This window comes from Myodes glareolus, chromosome 21 (assembly GCF_982192425.1).
Source record: "Myodes glareolus chromosome 21, mMyoGla1.1, whole genome shotgun sequence".
NCBI lineage: Eukaryota > Metazoa > Chordata > Mammalia > Rodentia > Cricetidae > Myodes > Myodes glareolus.
In genome coordinates, this window is record NC_142046.1 from 49,823,615 (window position 1) to 49,843,774 (window position 20,160).

Here is a 20,160-nt window from a genome sequence, read left to right on the forward strand (position 1 = left end):
ACAGTTCTAGGCTTCTGCTTCTGTCCTCAGATGGTGTAGACAGCAACTGTGATCCAACTCCACACTAAAGACCAAGAGCAGAGATGGATATAAAGAGCCATTATCTGATGGTTAAACATGTGTTAGGAGCACAATAAAGAACACATTGCTTTGAGGTCAGGGTATGCTCATAAAAACCAGGAAACTGCAAAGAGATAAAGGGAGAGAAACAGACCTGATTGTCTGCATGTTCTGCTTAATTTTTGATAACTAAATTTCACATCTGAACTTCTGTGAATCATTACTTCCATTTTGTAGCTTATAAACCTTCTCATACAAGTTGGTAAGGAATATTCGACCTGCCCAACCTGGAGGAAAGTTGCAATAATACCATAAACATACATACATTTGAAATAAGGAACTATTTCATGAACTGTTCTTCTTCTAATGTATATCTAAGTCAAACAGTTCAAAACACATTCCTTAATAACCAAACAGCATGTTTTTCTGCTATTTTTATGACTAATTCTTAGGTAGGAAAAGCTGGATGTCTTCTAAAACACCTATAATCTCCATCTTTGTAGAAACATGTTAAGTGAATTTAAAATTTAAAATTGTAAAGTGAATTTAATAAAGATTTTATTATCCCATTTCACATAGTTTCATAAAGAAATAGTAAGACTTACAGTTTTATTTCTTCAGTAATAACTGTGTAGTGAATGGGCATTGATAGTTTTAAATCTTAACTGTTAAGGGCTATCGTCTCAATTTAAACCTTCAACGTCTGTATTTATTAATGAAGAAAACATGGCAGCAGGAAGGGAAGGCATGTTGGCAGGACTAAGAGGCTGAATGGTCACATTCTGTCTACACTCAGGAAGAAAAGGGTGGACAGGAAATAGCATTTGGGCTAAAAAGTCTCAAGACCCGCCCCCAGTGATCTACTTCATCCAGTAAGGCTCCACCTCCTAAAGCAACTACAACCTCCCTAGCCACTGTCAGGAGCACATGTATTCAAACAGTGAGGACCTTTTACATTCCAATCAGAACACATCCATGTTTTTAGAAGGCATAGTCATGATGAATGCAGACTTGCCATAGTGGCCTGGTCTCAAAAGTAGAAAATACTCCAGAAAAGTTCAAACACTTTCCGTGTGTAAGGAAAATGGCGTAGTAGTTTTGTGAGGGTAACTCAGGACATTTTAATGTTATCCCTTTTTAAAATGTTTTGAATGGAAATAGAATTACATCCCATTGCCCTCTTCTTTCCCTCCCAGATACCTTCCTCCAAACCCCTTCCAAATAAACCATAAAGATGATAGGCTCTTTTTCTTTAATTGTTATTGTTTCAAATAAAAATTCAAACTGTAGGATCCCTTTTTACTGTTTGTGTGGGTATCATTTCAGGGCTGTTTTTGTTTGCTTGCTTTTTAGAGGCGAATCATAAAATGTACTATGAACTAAAATGTTTTCTTGACTCTTAAAATTTTTACATTTTATATATTTCTTATATTTTTCATATATATTCAGTACATGCATTCCTTGAACCTATTAACATCAAATATCTTTCCAAGTGATATATTGGAATTTTGTGTAATTGCATAACTAATAATGCACTGGGTATATATTCAACAAATATTAATGTTAATTTAAACTTTCATTAAGGCAATAAAAATTTGTTTTATTATTCATGCTTTGAGACCTTTCTGTTTATTATGAGCTTATTTTCATGTGCCATTTCATTATAGTAGAGTTAAGTTTTTTATTCAGCGGCAGCAGCAGTGACTGAAGTGACGTCAAGAAAGGAGGAAGAGAGGGACAATGGCAGTGATGTCACCCAGGCATTTGTATGTGAATCTTTACATTTATGGCTATACTTTGGTATGTTTTGCTGCTTTAATGATGTAGCATAGATAAATGAGATAGCATTTCAGATTATTGCATAGAATGGTTTATCATCACTATTTAGTTAAAAAATATTTACCTTGTGACAATTATTCGGATATCCTCAAGGGTCTGAATTAGCTTAGAACTGAACACGATGTTTGAATTTGTTACCCCATGTCTTTCTGATGATCATCTGTACCACCATTTGTATGACCATCTCAGCAAGATATAGCGTAGAGATGAAAATCGTATCTGATGAGAAATAATTTGAAGATGTGGGCAATACTGTGGCTTGTGAATTACACCCATGTGCAACGTGATCACTTCAGTGACTAAAATTTGACTTTTCATGTGACTTCTTTAGTCTGTATAATTCAGAAGATAAATGGCATTATCTATTAAGAAAGCGTCCACTGGCAGAATATGGGACATTTTGTTATCAGCATATAAAAATTTCCCTGAATTTTCTACATTTCTATGACTCACATTAGGAAATGCCAAAAATATTATGATCATTCTTAGTGGAAATTATAGTGGACTTAACACGATTCATATTGTTGCCCAGTACTTTGAAGACTTCACATTTCTAGAAAACTTTTAATAAACATATGCTATGGGAATATTCTCACTGATACTAGAGGTAATTAGGGAGGTGAAAATTCCATATATTTCTCCCATTTTATACTCTGAGAGAGAGGCAAGCATAGAGGATTCCACACAAGCTTCCCTATGATGTGGCTACAGGAGAATAAAATAAGTGAATGAAAATATTTGTCAGTCCTAACACATGCTTGATTGTAGAAAATAGGACAATATGGACAGTATACTAGGCATTATCTAGTCAGAGTAGATCTCTCTCTGAATATGAAATTAAAGATCAACCTTATAAAGAAAGCATGTCAATCAAGTATAACTAGAGCCTGCCACATAGGACATAGAGTATGATGGGTAATATCTCTTCGTATGATGGGCAACACCTCTTCATCATTAGGTTCTTGGATTACTAAGATGTAAAAAAGGCACATATCGTCTTAGTGACCTTTGAAATGATAGACCTAAAAATGGTTAAATGAATAGCTGTGATATTTATACATGCTCTTATGCTCTCTTCTTACTCAAACTTGCTCTATGCTTTTGAAGTTTTCTTCAATTGGAATACAGTATTATTTCTTACTGATATTTGCATATTGTATATCAAGTCTAACAACAGTTCTCTTTATTACTTTCTAATATTTTTTCTTTTTACTGTCTCTTTAAAGACTTTGTTCTATTTTTAAAAACTATTTATTTCTTTTTATAACTGTCTACACCCCTTTTCTTCTTTCTCCTAAACCTACAAATTTATGTACATTTTTTTATACTCACAGTGACCTGTTTAGAGGGATTTTTTTATTTAAAAACATCGGAATCTGTCATTATTACGTATCTGTAATCATATTTTGATCACTGTTTTAAATTGTGGATGTGGATTGGACCAAAGCCTAGGCTTTGCCTGTTAACTGTCCTGTTTGCCTTTCCAACACTGCCAAGGTAACCATGAGCATCATGCTTACTCCTCATCTTTCCAATGCTGCTATCCGAGGACCACAAACCTTCTTTCTCTGTATGAGTAAAAGCTAAATCTACCACACAGCATGCTCCACAACTGGTTACCCTCTCTGTCCCGAGGCCTGTGTGAGATTTCGGGAACACACCATGCTGGTTAGTTCATGGCAGGCTGATGGCTGAAGTAGGGAGCTGCTTGTTTGTCCTGGCTTCCCAGAACCAAATAATCACACAGAAACTGTATCAATTAAATCACTACTTGGCCCATTAGCTCTAGCTTCTTATTGGCTAACTCTTACATCCTAATTTAACCCATTTCTATTAATCTGTGCATCACCACATGGCTGTGGTTTACCGGCTGAAGTTCCAGTGTATGTCCCCAACGGGGCTACATGGCTACTCTCTGACTCCACCTCCTTTCTCCGAGTATTCAGCCTAGTCCTCCCTGTTCAGCTCTTTCTGCCCTGCTCTGCTATAGGCTCAAAGCAGTCATTTATTAACCAATGGTATTCACAGAATACAGATGGAAATCCCTCATCAAGTGACTAACTCCCTGGTGCTGGCAACTGTTGGGAAACCAGGCTTTGTTCTGCTGTTGGCATGAAACCCTGAGACTAGGAAGCCCAGAGCAGCTCTGTTACTGTGTGTTTAAAACCTTTCTAAAACTTTTTCTGGTCTTATGTTGATCCAGGCCATACGTTGGGCACCAGACAATGGGAGAACCCACAGAAGTCTAATAACCAGTTTATTAAGGAGTGCAATGAAAAGACAAACTCACAGATACAGGACAAAGCAGACACTGCTGCTGATCCAGCTACCTCCGTCCAACCATTCTGTCCGGGGGGTGAAGAGCGCCAACTAAGCCACCTCTCTACTGCTTGCTCTCCGACCAGGTCAAAAGAGCATTCAGGAGCAAGCAAGTCCTCCTCTCAGCTTTTAAGTGATCATGCATGCAGATAAGACCATGTCCTAAAGCTTGTAGCCCCCAAAAGCCATTGGCTAAAGGAATCAAAATCCACTGCCGTAATACAAAAGCAGCAGGCATTTTATAAATGGGTAGTCCTTGGTTAGATAGTTGCTTCATTAAAAAAAAAAACCTTTGAGCTCTAACCCCATGCATGAAATCAGCTTAATTTTTAGGACAGAACATTAAAGTATGCCACAGTTCCTGTGCGGAGGTCAGATGATGACTTGTGGAAGCCAATATTCTACTTCCCTGAGATTGAAGTCAGGTGATAAGGCTGGGTGGTAAGTGAGCTATCTTGCCAGCCCCAGGTGATTTTGTTTTTTATGACATTGAGAACAGGATACATTGAGGTTGAATACTTCTTCTTAGTATCTGTGCATTTAAATTGATTTTGTAAATTTCTGGATGAATCTTTGAAGTCATTATATTCCCTGTACCCAGAGAAAGCTATAATTAGTACTAATTATATGTACACTCATATATGTATATCACATATATATGGAAATATTCTATAATTACAGGTATTTCTCAAAGAATTGCAGTTTCAACTAAAGATTAAGGATAACTAAAACAATTCCTTGAAAGAATAAAAATCCAGTTTTTTAAACAAAGTTTAAACAATATTTATTTTCTTATATGCTCATTATGTGTCATTTTGTTATATTCTATTATATTTAAATAGAGTTCCTTATGGTTACTACCAGGCAATGAAGTGACAGCCATAGAAGAGCAAAGGAGACTGGACAGCAGTGAAAGTAGAGAATCACTGGTACGTAAATATTTACGAGACCTTATTTAACAGTGCTTTTGTTTGTTTAGCTAATTTTCATGCTTAAATAAAATCACATGCCTGGTCATTTTATAGAATAGTTGGTCACAATTTAGTTATTTAAAAAATACTTATCTTGTTGTGATTATTCAAATCAATCTGAAGTAGTTAAGAGATATACTTTATCTTCTCATCTAAACTGCCAATATCATTATGGAAATTACTCATGCTTTCACATGTATTATTTCTGTACTTAAACAGATATGTATCCATAACATATATCCATATCCATTAAGTCTTATGAGTAACCATTTGGAATTTTAAACAAGATACTGGGATATTCTCACAGCCGGATAATTTTTAAACTGTGATCATTATAGTAGGTCAATAATTGTGTTTTCAGATCAGCAGTCAATAATTCCAACTTTAGAGTTGCAGTCTCTTAATGTTTTCTAGATGGCTCCATCTAGGGATATAGAATGTAGGGCCACACAACCTACCGCAGTGTTTACTAAGAGTATGTGCCTTCTCAGCATGAGGGCATGTTTGTGCCAACGCGGAAAGTTGCCTGCTGATTTAGCTCTGCCTAAAGTTCATAGATTTTATAACGCTCCCATGCTCTTCCATTAGCAGACCTGCTGACGGTCTTAACAGAGATGGTTTATCTTGATTCAAATATCCATGCAGATTCATTTTCAGAAAATGATTAATATCCATGGACCATTTTCGCATTCCCTCTCGTCTCGAGATACTCCATGTTTCGTTTCAAATGCTTTGACTTTGAATATATTGGTATTATTTATTACTTATCTGGGGCATGGTAGACATTAAACCCATAGCGACTTAGATAAACACCCATGATACACATAGAGGAGTGAAGAATTGGTGAGATGCAAATACTTATGATTTAAATGTATGTTTCATATGAATAAAGCACAAGATGTCTGAATATCAAAAGAGTCTGTATTTATACCCAGTTGGGTTTGGAATGGAACCCTGTAGTGAGTGTCAGCTGTGTGTGATATTTAAACTATACCCTAGCAATTGAGAATAGGTCAGCCATGCCAATGAATAGGAGGAAGGCCCACTTGCCAGAATGTGGCAGGGAACATCTGTTCCTCAGATGGTTCTTGTAACTGGTGAGTGGCCAAGGAGCAGGGATGGGACAAATCTCCTCAGTCATCTTCCTACTCAGAATGTACAGATATGAAAATGTGCACATAGGCTCCCGGCACATTTCAGAAGCGAGAATCCTTGTGCTGCTTTTCTTATGGGTAGGCTCACTGCTCATTCTTAGACGGTCTCAGTTAATTGGGTTTAAGGTGCATACTGTTTCTGAGGTTCGCAGAAAATTTTCTAAATGGGACCCAAAATAAAATTGCTAATGGTTTATAATTTATACTTCTGATAGGTTTACAATTCAACCTATTTTCCTACTATTAACATTGTTATCATCAGATATTAAGATTTTTACTAAATTCTTTAGCTTAAATAAGCAAAATGCAATGTTGTCCATATAGGTAGTAGGACAGGTAGCTTATTAACCTTTCACTGGTCAAGTGCCCTCTTTTTCCTCAAAGTGACATCATTAATAGAAAATATTCTAAGTCAATAATACTCTATTATACTCATTGTATTGGTAGGAATTTGTTCTAGTGCATAAATTTTCTAAGTGTGTTCTCATTTTTCAGGAAATGCAATGTAGATTTTTGTTTTCCATAAGTGTTTTCTTGTTGGTAGCTTCAATGTATTTTCTGTAGTAGGATCCATTAATTTATCACAGTCACTATTAAGTGACATTTGCTGACTGAGAATACACCTACAGATGTTTTACTCATTCAGGTGTTTTAAATACAACAAGCTTGGTGATTTTTCACGACGTTATGTTTTTGAATACAAAGAAGAGATAGTAATATTAGATACTAATGTAAAAGGGTGCAGGTTGTAGAACAAGGTCTTATTAAGCCCCCATTCTACCTGATTCTCAATCTATAATGTGGAGATAGATTTCTATTAAAGATTGATTATGGGAGGCCTTTCCCTTTCCGAACAGAAACAGAAGAACGGATGGGAGAGATGAGGAAGGGAATAGGAGGAAAAGAGGAAGGGGAAACTATGGTCAGAATGTAAAATAAAAAATGAAAGAAGAAAAACTTTACCATGTGAACATGCTGCAACATTATATAGTATTATTTTATTATATTTTTATGATAAAACTAAAATCTTTATAATGAGTCTTTATTATAAGCATAATAAATGAGATTCACACTTCTTTGTTGTCATGGAAATATTATATTTCTTTGGATCACTATCTTTGGTAGTGGCATGTTACCCTCACTATTTATATTAATTTGCTGGTTTCTTTATTAAAGATTGGAGTATAATCTTGTGCTCGGCTTATTTTAATTTGAAAAAATACATATGTTCTCTGAAATATTTCCATAGATAAAGGAACTATTTGTACTCACGTGTGGATTTAATTTTAATTTTTAAATATTAGTGTGAATATATTTAATCACATCTCACACATTACCCTATATTTGACAGTACTATTTTTTCTATGAAAATGGTCTTCATGGCTTTTTATTCTTGCTTTATGTTGTCCGAAAGAACTCAAAACCTAGAATTAATAAATAATGTATATTAACATTTCTGTATAAATGACATACAACAGAGTAAAATATTTACTTGATTTCTAGTCTTTACTTTTAAAATGAGAAGCTGTGGGTTCTTGGACTGTAAAAACTCATTTTTTATGTTAGTATTCTCAGCCTATGTCTGAGTCTCCCCCACAGAGGCAAGATGTGGGTCATTTACCAGAGACTAAAGATCCAAGAAGAGAAAATACTGGAAATGGTGAAATGAAAGGTATGAAATATATTTTATTAGCTGCCTGGTGATGGAATATGTATTTAAATCATGACAATCAGTGTTTCATAGCAGACATATTTTTACTTATTAATTATAAAGTGACACTTAGTGGTAATAAGATTGATATCTATTCCTGGTTTAGCAAACCCTGTAATAATTGATGGTGCCAGTAACGTAGAAGAATTTTTTAATAAGTTATAAGAAATGGTGCTTAAATGCAATGAATGCAGATAAGACAGGGAAATGGCAGAAGGGAGGGTTTGGAAACCAGGAAAGGGCTGTAGTGTAGTTTGAAATGCATCCCTTGGGCTCAGAGTTTCCACACGTGGTCCCCATCTGGTGGCACTGTCTGGAAATGCTGTCACCCTCTTGGAGGTGAGGCTCTATTGGAGAAACAGGGTCTCTGAAGATAGGCTGTGAGGGCTTTTGGTCCATTAATGCGTACTTCTATGCTCTGCTCGCCGACTGTTGGTCTGATGTGATTCTCTAGGCTCCTGCTCCTGCTGCCATTTCTTCTTTGCCAGGGTGAAAGAGAAACCCTAAAACCACAATCCAGGCTAAATCCTTCTTTTGTCAAAATTTTCCTTATCATGTATTTTTGTCCTTCCAAGAGGAAAGTAGCTACTATAGAGTGTGCAGAGGAGTGTATGAAAAGCTTTTAAAATTAATGAAGGCACATTGAGAATGTTTGAAGAAGGAATATTATTCTAAGGGGTAACTGGGTTTTAAAAGTATGAAAAAAATCCATCATTTCCTTCTTCCATACTATGGTGATGTCATTATGTATTATAGTACTTCGTCATAAAGACATATGTCTGGCTTACCTAATGTAAATAGAAACATAGTTGTAAGTCATGCATGAAAAGAAATCAATAAAATACAAAAGATTGCTCTTGGGATAATAAATAACTCAGAAGGAGAGAACTGTCGAGAAGGAAACCCCAAGTTCACCTGTGTAGGGCCAATGGAAGCCAGGGCAGGTTTGTGTAACCACTCAGAAATGTGTGATTTCTTCAGTAGTTTTACAAGCATGACAATGGGAATAAAAGACTGGATTATAGAAAGAAAAAGTGAAGTTACAGAATCAGGACACTGAATATCAACAATAGATTTTTTTAATTTGATGAATAATCTCTTGTACCACTATAGACTTGAAATTGTCTTGACATTGTGATTCAGGGTCCCTTGGATTATGGGTTTATCCTTGGTTGTAAGAAGTGCCTGATCTACCAAGCCTACTTTGAGGATCAGTTATCAAGTATCTGTACAATGGTCCACTGCTTACTAGGTAGATACACAACCAAAGCAAAACAAGGGCTTGCTTCTGTTTCCAATGAACAGGTAATTTGCAAAGAGATGAAGAATAAGAAGTTTTAGTTTCTTTTGGAGTCCGCATGTAATAATTTCTGTAAGGAAATGAATCCTTATGTCTAATATACAATGATATCTCTGCTAAACATAAAAGTGTGACACACGTAACAAAGACGAGCAGAAGGAATGAGCAGAATGGTCTAGAATCCTAGTGATTGCGTTTTAAATGAGGACCTGCCACGTGAGATAGACAAACATCTTATTTTTATAGCACAGGAATTTGTGTTGAGGAAACTTGTGTTCTTAGTTCAGGTAGGTTCGTTACTTATGCATCCAACCCAGAAATTCAATATCTATAGACACATAGTATGATGGAAGCAGAATTCAGTTCTAGTATTACAGTAAGCACATCATTTCAACTCTCTCCATAACACCCAGGTGTTAAATATTTGATTCATTCAGAAGGACTCTTATTATGCGGGTGATGTCATCATTGAGAAAGCAGTGGCTGATTGCACATTAATGGAATAGAAATAAACAAAATGTAGCAACGACCTGGGTGGAATAAAATTATGGGTACACAAATTATTATATAAATATGTGATGGTAAAGAGAATACATTGTTATTTATTTTCCAAGCCACACAATTGTGAACTATATTTAATATCTCAGTTATTTGACCTGTAAAAGTATGCAAATACTAAACTCAATTTTGATGTTCTATTTCGATGATGAAACCGAAGACCTACAATTTCCAGTGCTTGGTTTATATACTAATTTGAATGGGTTGATCTAAAAACAGTAAGGTGCCCAGTCTAGGGTGAAAATGTAAGTATATCAGTGCCCTGTGTGTATTTTGAATAAAAACGAAAGACTAGTACAGGTGTATAACCATTCACTCTGAAGTTCATTAAAAAATTTGTGGGAATAACAGTATTCCTTGATGCAATTCTAATCATCTTTTTATTCTTCCTGAATTGCAGAATGAGGGAATGAAAATTGGTTACGATCTGAGAGAATGATAGCTTCTGATGGATTCTAATGACTATGTCTTCTTGGCTGTTCTCATCACTTAGCAGCAGCAGCAGCAGCAGCAGCAGCAGCAGCAGCAGCAGCAGCAGCACACCCTCGCTCTCCTGCTTTTCTCCTCTGATTAGAAACCACGATTTTCCTCACTTCTTGGCATGTTCAAATCAGCAGATTCACATCTTACTGAGTTCTATTCATTAGAGTTGCCATCCCACTCTGACAATCAGACTTTCAAATGATTCAAGACATTATTATTACTTCTGTCAGTTTGCTTTCCTCACTTAAAACCTGAAAAAGAGACAAGCAATTGTCCCCCGGGGAGCAAAATCTAAGCAATTTCAATGCCCCGAGTTAACTACTTGGGTTCAGATGTTCTCAAGGCTTGTGTCATTGATGTGCTTTTGTGTAGAACTTTTGATATTCGATTCTCAGCCCAATGCATAGTTAACCAGAATCCTCTTGATAAACCATGAGAAACCCAGAGTCCCAGAGCAGTCCAATATCAATGTTAAGTATGTCATGAGACCCAACAGGTGATCCATCAAAATTAAGAGTTTTTCCCTGATAGGAGATCTTGTCCTAAAGTATATTACCCCAATTCTTTGCCAAGTTTGGGTTTTTTTTCTCATCCAAATGTTCACAGAATTAAAAGCACAGAAGAATAAAACAATACTGGCAGGGCTTTGAACTGGCCAGAATGCTCTTGAAAAGCTCACAACCCTCTCTGTGCCTTGGTCCCTCCAGTTCTATTACTTGGGCTTCTTTGAGAAGTGACCCACTATTGGATCTTAACTTCCATCTGTGTGTTTAATGGCAATTGTGTCTCTCACTGATGAAAACCCAGAACAAGTCGACATGATGCTTTATCATGCTTAATGGCGCCCCAGAAAAAAATGAAAGGCATGTGTTTGCTGTTAGCTTTTGGTTACATCGTGGTTCCTGCATATATACTATTCTGTATTTCATTTCCTAGAGAATTTCGGCGTTTTGCTCCCTCCTGTCTGCACACCTTTGCTGGAGTCTTGTTTGCAAATAGAATCAGTGGGGTGTGCATGGGATTCTATAGTTAAATTGTTCTGTGTGACATTTAACTGCACGCTAAGGGTTGAGAACAAGTCAGTCAAGGCAGTGACTAGGAGGTTGGCACATTGGACAGAGTATAGTACAACACATCTGTCCATCATGGGGGTCTTCCCATTGCAGAATGACCAGAAGCAATGGGACAAATGTCCTCATAGTCACATTTATACTTCTAAGGTACAGACAAGATGTTTAGTGTCTGGAACACATACATCAGACTCCCAACAAATCTGATGCTTTCTTGGGATCTGAGTCCTTCTCATTCCTAAACCTTGCTCTACACTTTCGAACTTCTCCATTAGTTGGAACTTAGAGTGTATCATTTCTTGTACCACCTGTAAGATATTATATAAATACACTCTTATATAAAATTTCGTGATCTTTGTGAACTCACAAACTATCTTATCAAAATTGTTACCACTGAATATTAAAGCATTCTTTAATAATATTAAAAAGTTCTTTAATATAAACAATTAGTATACAATTCTCTACATAGGAAATACAGGAGAATTAAACCTTTGCCTTTCTTTTTTTTCAAAGTTTATTAAATTATAAAAGTTTCCATTTCCGCCCCTCCTCCCAACACCCTCCCACTCTCCCCACTCCCCCTCCTCCTCCCTCTCCATCCCTAAGAGCAGTCAGGGCTTCCTGCCCTGTGGGAAGTTCAAGTTCCTCCCCCCTCCCTCCAGGTCCAGGAAGGTGAGTATCCAAACAGACTGGATCCCAAAAATCCAGTATATACAGAGGAAACAAGTCCCAGTGTCATTGTCAATGGCTTTTCAGAAAGACTCCGGGCCAGCCACATTCAGAGAATCCGGCCACATTCAGAGAATCTGGTTGGATCACGTGCTCGTTCAGTCCCAGTCCAACTGGCCTTGGTGAACTCTCATTAGATCAGTCCCCTTGTATCAGTGGGTGATCGTACCCCTCGCGGTCCTGATTTCCTTTTTCATGTTCTTCCTCCTTCTGCTCCTCATTTGGACCTTGGGGGGCTCAGTCCGTTGCTCCAATGTGGGTCTCCGTCTGTATCGCCATCCATCGTCGGATGAAGGTTCCCTCTGGTCTTGCCTTCTTTGCTCACGTTCTCTTTCCTTCTGCTTCTCGTTTGGACCTAGGGAGTTAAGTCCAGTGTTCCAATGTGGGTCTCTGTCTCTATCTCCATCCATCACCAGATGAAGGTTCTATGGTGATAAGCAAAATATTCATCAGTATGGTTATAGGCCAAGGCCGGTTCAGGCACCCTCTCCTCTGTCCAGAGAACAATCTGGGGATCTCTCCTTGGACCTGGGATCCCATTTATAATCAAGTCTCTTGTAAACCCTAAAATGACTCCCTTAGTTGAGATATATTCTTCCCTGATCCCATATCCATCCTTCCTCCCTCCCCCCATCCCAGTCCCCCGAGCTTTCCCCATTCCTCCCCTACTCACTTCTCTCTAACCCTCTCCCCTTCCAACAACCCTCCCACCCCCCCCCATGCACCCGAGGTTACCTGGGACTCTTGTCTATTTCCAATCTCCAGGAGGATAACTACATTATTTTCTTCAGGTTCACCTTCTTATTTAGCTTCTCTAGGATCAAGAATAATAGGCTCAAAGACCTTTAATTATGGCTAGAATCCACTTATGAGTGAATACATACCATATTCCTCTTTTTGGGTCTGGCTTACCTCACTCAGTAAAGCGTTTTCTATGTCCATTCATTTGCATGCAAAATTCAAGATGTTATTGTTTTTTACTGCTGAGTAAAACTCTAATGTATATATGTTCCACACCTTCTTTAACCATTCGTCTATTGAGGGGCACCTAGGTTGTTTCCAGGTTCTGGCTATTACAAATAGTGCTGTTATGAACATAGTTGAACAAATGCTTTTGTGGTATGATAGGGCATCTCTTAGGTATATTCCCAAGAGTGGAATTGCTGGGTCTTGAGGGAGGTTGACTCTCAGTTTCCTGAGAAACCGCCACACTGATTTCCACAGTGGCTGCACAAGTTTGCATTCTCACCAACAATGGATGAGAGTTCCCCTCTCTCCACATCCTCTCCAGCATAGGCTATCATTGGTGTTTTTGACTTTAGCTAATCTGACCGGTATAAAATGGAATCTCATAGTTGTTTTGATTTGCATTTCCATGATCGCTAAGGATGTTGAGCATGACCTTAAGTGTCTTTTGGCCATTCGGAGTTCTTCTGTTGAGAATTCTCTGTTCAGATCAGCAACCCATTTTTTTAATTGGGTTAATTAGAGTTTTAGTGTCTAGTTTCTTGAGTTCTTTGTATATTTTGAAGATCAAGCCTTTATCTGATGAGGGGTTGGTGAAGATCTTCTCCCAGTCAGAAGGTAGCCTTTTTGTCTTACTGACAGTGTCCTTTGCTTTACAGAAGCTTCTCAGTTTCAGGAGGTCCCATTTATTCATTGATTCTCCTATTGTCTGTGCTACTGGGGTTCTACCTAGGAAGTGGTTTCCTGTGCCTATGTCTTGTAGACTACTTCCCACTTTCTCTTCTATCTGGTTCAAAGTGGTCAGATTAATGTTGAGGTCTTTAATCCATTTGGACTTGATTTTTGTGCATGGTGATAGATATGGATCTACTTTCATTCTTCTACAGGTTGACATCCAGTCATGCCAGCACCATTTGTTAAAGATGCTTTCCTTCTTCCATTGCATACCTATAGCTTCCTTGTTGAAAATCAAGTGTTCATAGGTTTGTGGGTTAATATCTGGGTCTTCTATTCGATTCCATAGGTCGACTTCTCTGTTCTTATGCCAGTACCAAGCTGTTTTCAAAACTGTAGATCTGTAATAGAGTTTGAAGTCAGGGATGGTTATACCTCCAGACGTTCCTCTATTATATAAGATTGTTTTGGCTATCCTGGGTTTTTTATTTTTCCATATAAAATTAACTATTATTCTCTCAAGGTCTGTGAAGAAGTTTGATGGGATTTTGATGGGGATTGCATTGAATCTATAGATTGCTCTTGGTAGAATTGCCATTTTTACTATGTTGATCCTCCCAATCCAAGAGCAAGGGAGATCTCTCCATTTTCAGGTATCCTCCTCAATTTCTTTCTTCAAAGACTTAAAGTTCTTGTCAAATAGGTCTTTTACTTCCTTGGTCAGAGTTAACCCAAGATATTTTATGCTATTTGTGGCTATCATGAAAGGTGAAGTTTCTCTGATTTCCCTCCCTGCTTCTTTATCCTTTGTGTATAGGAGGGCAACTGATTTTTTGGAGTTGATCTTGTATCCTGCCACATTACTAAAGGTGTTTATCAGCTCTAGGAGTTCCTTGGTAGAGTTTTTGGGGTCGCTCATGTATACTATCATATCGTCTGCAAATAATGAGAGTTTAACTTCTTCCTTTCCAATTCGCATCCCCTTGATCCCCTTATGTTGTTGTATTGCTATTGCTAGAACTTCTAGCACTATATTGAAGAGGTATGGGGAGAGTAGACAGCCTTGTCTTGTTCCTGATTTCAATGGAATGGCTTTGAGTTTCTCTCCGTTCAGTTTGATGTTAGCTGTCGGCTTGCTGTAAATAGCTTTTATTATATTTAGGTATGATCCTTGTATCCCCAATCTCTCCAACACCTTTATCATAAAGGGATGTTGGATTTTGTTGGATGTTAGATGCTTTTTCAGCATCTAATGAGATGATCATATGTTTTTTTTCTTTCAGTTTATTTATATGATGGATTACATTGATGGATTTGCATATGTTGAACCAGCCCTGCATCTCTGGAATGAAGCCTACTTGATCATAATGGATAATTTTTCTAATGTGTTCTTGGAATCAGTTTGCCAGGATTTTGTTGAGAATTTTTGCGTCGATGTTCATGAGTGAGATTGGCCTGTAATTCTTTTTCTTGGTTGTGTCCTTATGTGGTTTTGGTATCAGGGTAACTGTAGCTTCATAAAAAGAGTCTGGCAATGACTCTTCTGTTTCTAGATTGTGAAATACCTTAAGGAGTATAGGTATCAGCTCTTCTTGGAAGTTCTGGTAGAATTCTGCATTGAAACCATCTGGCCCTGGGCTTTTTTTGGTCGGGAGGTTTTTGATAACCGCTTCTAATTCTTCGTGACTAACAGGTCTATTTAGATTGTTCACCTGGTCTTGACTTAACTTTGGTAAATGGTATTTATCTAAAAACCAATCCATTTCTTGTGCATTTTCCAACTTTGTGGCATATAAACTTTCGTAGTAAGATCTAATGATTCTCTGAATTTCCTCTGTGTCTGTTGTTATGTCCCTCTTTTCATTTCTGATCTTATTAATTTGAGTGTTCTCTCTCTGCCGTTTGATTAGCTTGGCTAGGGGTTTGTCAATCTTGTTGATTTTCTCCAAGAACCAACTTTTTGTTTCGTTGATTTTTTGGATTGTTTTCTGTGTTTCTATTTTGTTGATTTCAGCCCTCAGTTTGATTATTTCCAATCTTCTGCTCCTACTGGGAGAGTCTGCTTCTTTTTTTCCCAGAGCTTTCAAGTGTGCTGTTAAGTCTCCAATATGTGCTTTCTACATTTTCTTTAATTGGGCACTTAGTGCTATGAACTTTCCTCTTAGCACTGCTTTCACTGTGTCCCATAGGTTTGAGTATGTTGTGTCTTTATTTTCATTAAATTCAAGGAAGACTTTAATTTCTTTCTTTATTTCTTCCTTGACCCAGGAATGATTCAGTAGTTGACTGTTCAACTTCCATGCGTTTGTAGGCTTTCTGGTGTTCCAATTGTTATTGAATTCTAACTTTATTCCGTGGTGATCCGACAAGACACAGGTGGTTACTAATATTTTTTTGTATCTGTGGAAGTTTGATTTGTTACCGAGTATGTGGTCAATTTTCGAGAAGGTTCCATGAGCTGCAGAGAAGAAGGAATATTCTTTCCTTTTTGGGTGGAATGTTCTATAGATATCTGTTAAGTCCATTTGATTCATTACCTCTAGTAATTCTCTTATTTCTCTGTTGAGTTTCTGTTTGATTGACCTGTCCATTGGTGAGAGAGGTGTGTTGAAGTCTCCTATTATTAGTGTGTGTGGTTTGATGACTGCTTTGAGTTCTAAAAGTTTTTCTTTTACATAAGTGGGTGCTTTTATATTAGGGGCATAGATATTAAGGATTGAGACTTCCTCCTGATTAATTGTTCCTGTTATGAGTATAAAATGTCCATCTCCATCTCTTCTGATTGATTTTAGTTTGAAGTCAATTTTGTTAGATATTAGAATGGCCACACCCGCTTGTTTCTTAGGTCCGTTTGCTTGGAAAACCTTTTCCCAACCCTTTACTCTGAGTAGATGTCTATCTTTGTGGTTGAGGTGTGTTTCTTGTAAACAGCAGAATGTTGGATCCTGTTTTCGTATCCAATCTCTTAGTCTGTGCCTTTTTATATGTGAGTTGAGTCCATTAATATTAAGTGATATTAATGACCAGTGGTTGTTGATTCCAGTTATTATTTTTGTGTGTGTGTGTGTAGTAGAGTTTGTGTGTTTCTCTTATTTGAGTTGTGGTTGTGAAGGGTCGCTAGATGTCTGGGTTATTGTAGGCAGTGATGGAAATGTTGAATTCCTTGGGTTGTGATTTTCCTTCTATTACTTTCTGTAAGGCTGGATTTGTGGCTACGAATTGTTTAAATTTATTTTTATCCTGGAATATTTTGTTTTCTCTGTTGATAGTGAATGATAGCTTGGCTGGGTATAGTAGTCTGCATCCATGGTCTCTTAGTTTCTGCAGTACCTCTATCCAGGATCTTCTGGCTTTCATGGTTTCAATAGAGAAGTGTGGTGTAAGCCTGATAGGTTTACCTTTATAAGTCACTTGACCTTTTTCCTTTGCAGCTCTTAATATTCTTTCTTTAATCTGTATGCTTTGTGTTTTGATTATTATATGGCGAGGGGATTTTTTTTTGATCCAGTCTATTCAGTGTTCTGTATGCTTCTTGAACCTTCATAGGAATATAGTTCTTTAGATTAGAAAAGTTTTCTTCTATAATTTTGTTGAATATATTTTCTGGGCCTTAGATCTGCAGTTCTTCTCCTTCTTCAATCCCTATTATTCTTAGATTTGGTTTTTTTTATTGTGTCCCAAATTTCCTGAATGTTTTGTGAAGAGAATTTGTTGGATTTGCCATTTTCTTTGACCAGAGCATTTATTTTCTCTATGGTATCTTCAGAATCTGAGATTCGTTCTTCTATCTCTTGTATTCTATTGGTTATGCTTGATTCTGTAGTCTCCGTTCATTTACCTAGGTTTTCCATATCCAGTCGGTTCTCGGTTTGTGTTTTCTTCATTGCCTCCATTTCAGTTTTCAATTCTTGAACTGTTTCCTTTACCTGTTTGATTGTTTTTTCTTGGTTTCTTAGGGTATCATTCATGGATTTACTTATTTCTTCAAACTTTTTATTATATTTCTCATTCATTTCTATACTCATTTCTTCAAACTTTTTGTTATACTTCTCATCCAATTTTTTAAGGGAGTTATTCATATCCTGTTTAAGGGACTCTATTGCTTTAATAATGGCACTTTTTTCCACTTTTTCTGGGTTAAGGTGTTCAAGTCCTTCTATTGTAGGGTCGTTGGGATCTGGTGTTTTCATGTTGTTTTTCAGATTGTTGGACGAGGTCTTGCCTTGGCGTCTACCCATCACTTCCTTCAAATGCTCTCTATTGGAACTTCTGGTACCGGGTCAGGTTCCCTTGTTGGGCAGGGACTTCACTGACAGTATGCCCTCCTTTCCTCAGCAGGCTATTGAAGCACAGGCACTCCCTCTTTCCGGGATGCGCCTACAGCACAGGCCCAGCGTGCAAGGCAGCTGAGCTGGGGAAATTTTATGGCCCCAGGGGGAAGGGAGAAATATAGGAATTTGTACCTGGATGGAAGCTGGGATGGCAGGCGGGAGAGCTTAGCAGGGTGGAGCCAGCACTGCAGGGTGACTTGGGAGTCTATGGGATCGGGGAAAGCCCGAGCTCCTCCTCACCGGGCCCCTGCCACGGGTCCTAAGCCAACTCACCCCTCCGATGGCCCTCTGCTAGAAGTCAGGGCCCCTTGCTGGTCAGGAATGTCGCTGAGCTGACACCGGGTCCACCTGTCCTCAGGGAGGCCTTTAAGACCCAGGAATTGCCTCCTGCTGGGATGCGCCTACAACCCAGGCCCAGTGCGCAAGGCAAGGCAGTTGAGCTGGGGAAATTTTATGGCCCCAGGGGGAAGGGAGAAATATAGGAATTTGTACCTGGATGGAAGCTGGGATGGCAGGCGGGAGAGCTTAGCAGGGTGGATCCAGCACTGCAGGATGACCTGGGAGTCTATGGGGTTGGGGAAAGCCGGAGCTCCTACTCGGGCCCCTGCCGCGGGCCAGAAGCAAACTCACCCCTCCGATGGACCTCTGCTAGAAGTCAAACCTTCACCTTTCTAAATATCCTTCACTATATCCAAAACACCATGGGGCACTGAAAGCTTAAGTGGTTTTATATTCATTACACCAAGTACAACATAAGAATTTGTTTCTATGTTTAACATTTGTTAATGTTCTTTTATTCCTCCAGGAAATTAAATGTAGTTTTGGATTTCCAACAAATATTCTTATTGACACCTCCCATTTATTTTATTTAATAGCATCCATTTATTTTTTATTATCATAATCTAAAAGTCTAAGTGTTGAAAAAGTAGATGTAAGAAGGCATTACAAATGATTAATAAACAACAGTAGGCTGTTGGGTTTCACATTGTATTGAATTACTTTATTAAATATGCAGAACAGATGATGAATACTGTTTTCAAAGTGATTGGTTAATAAGGGAATGATTTATGGATCAATAGCTAACTGTGTAAAGACCATTGTTCAGGTCCTCAGTGCCCACACAAACTCCAAGTGGGTATGGAAGTTCACATGGATTTCAATAGCTAAGAAGGTCGAGACAGGGCCAAAAAGCAAGCTAGCTAATCATGCTGTAACCGTTGGTGAACTTTGGGTTCAATTTGGAGATCTTAATGCATGAAGATCTCCAAAAGAAATGAGCAATAAAGAAGTGAGCAATCAGGGAAGATGCATGAAGTCAGCTTGGGCCTCCATAGACAGGAACACATTGTGCAAGTATAGCCATTCACATATGAGCATCCACACACATACATACAAGTACATACTTACACATACACAGAGATACAAAAGCAAAACAAGGGTATAGAGAGTGAAACAAAGATATTGAAGACTGCATTCAATCATACCCTCATCACCTTCAGTTTTGGTATCTGTAAAATGGGGACCAGATCTACTTTAAATGACCATCATTAGTTTTAATATTATATTCCATAATTTAATTTTTAATTTATATGTGTTTAACATGAAGGTGGTGATTCTATTTTATGATCACTATAAAAAGTGAGTTAGACACATTTTTTGATTGTCATAGAAATAATATTAGATTACTATGACTCTGTACTTGCAGTGGAATATTCGGCTCGCTGTCTATGTAACTTTGAGAGTTGGTTTGTGAAAGAGTAGAGTTTAAGATGTGTGTGACAATGATTTAAAAAGCATGCAAATGCACTTTGGATTCATTTCATAGGTGCAAGCGTTTTTTGTGTGCGTGTGTGCATGTTGTGATTTCTTTATTTTTAAAAACACTAACTTAACACAGAATGTGCCTTTTCATGTTGACATATCAAATTACATCTACTATTCTTTCATTGGAAAGAGTTCTGAAGGCCTTCCACATTTGGCTTTAATAATCAGTG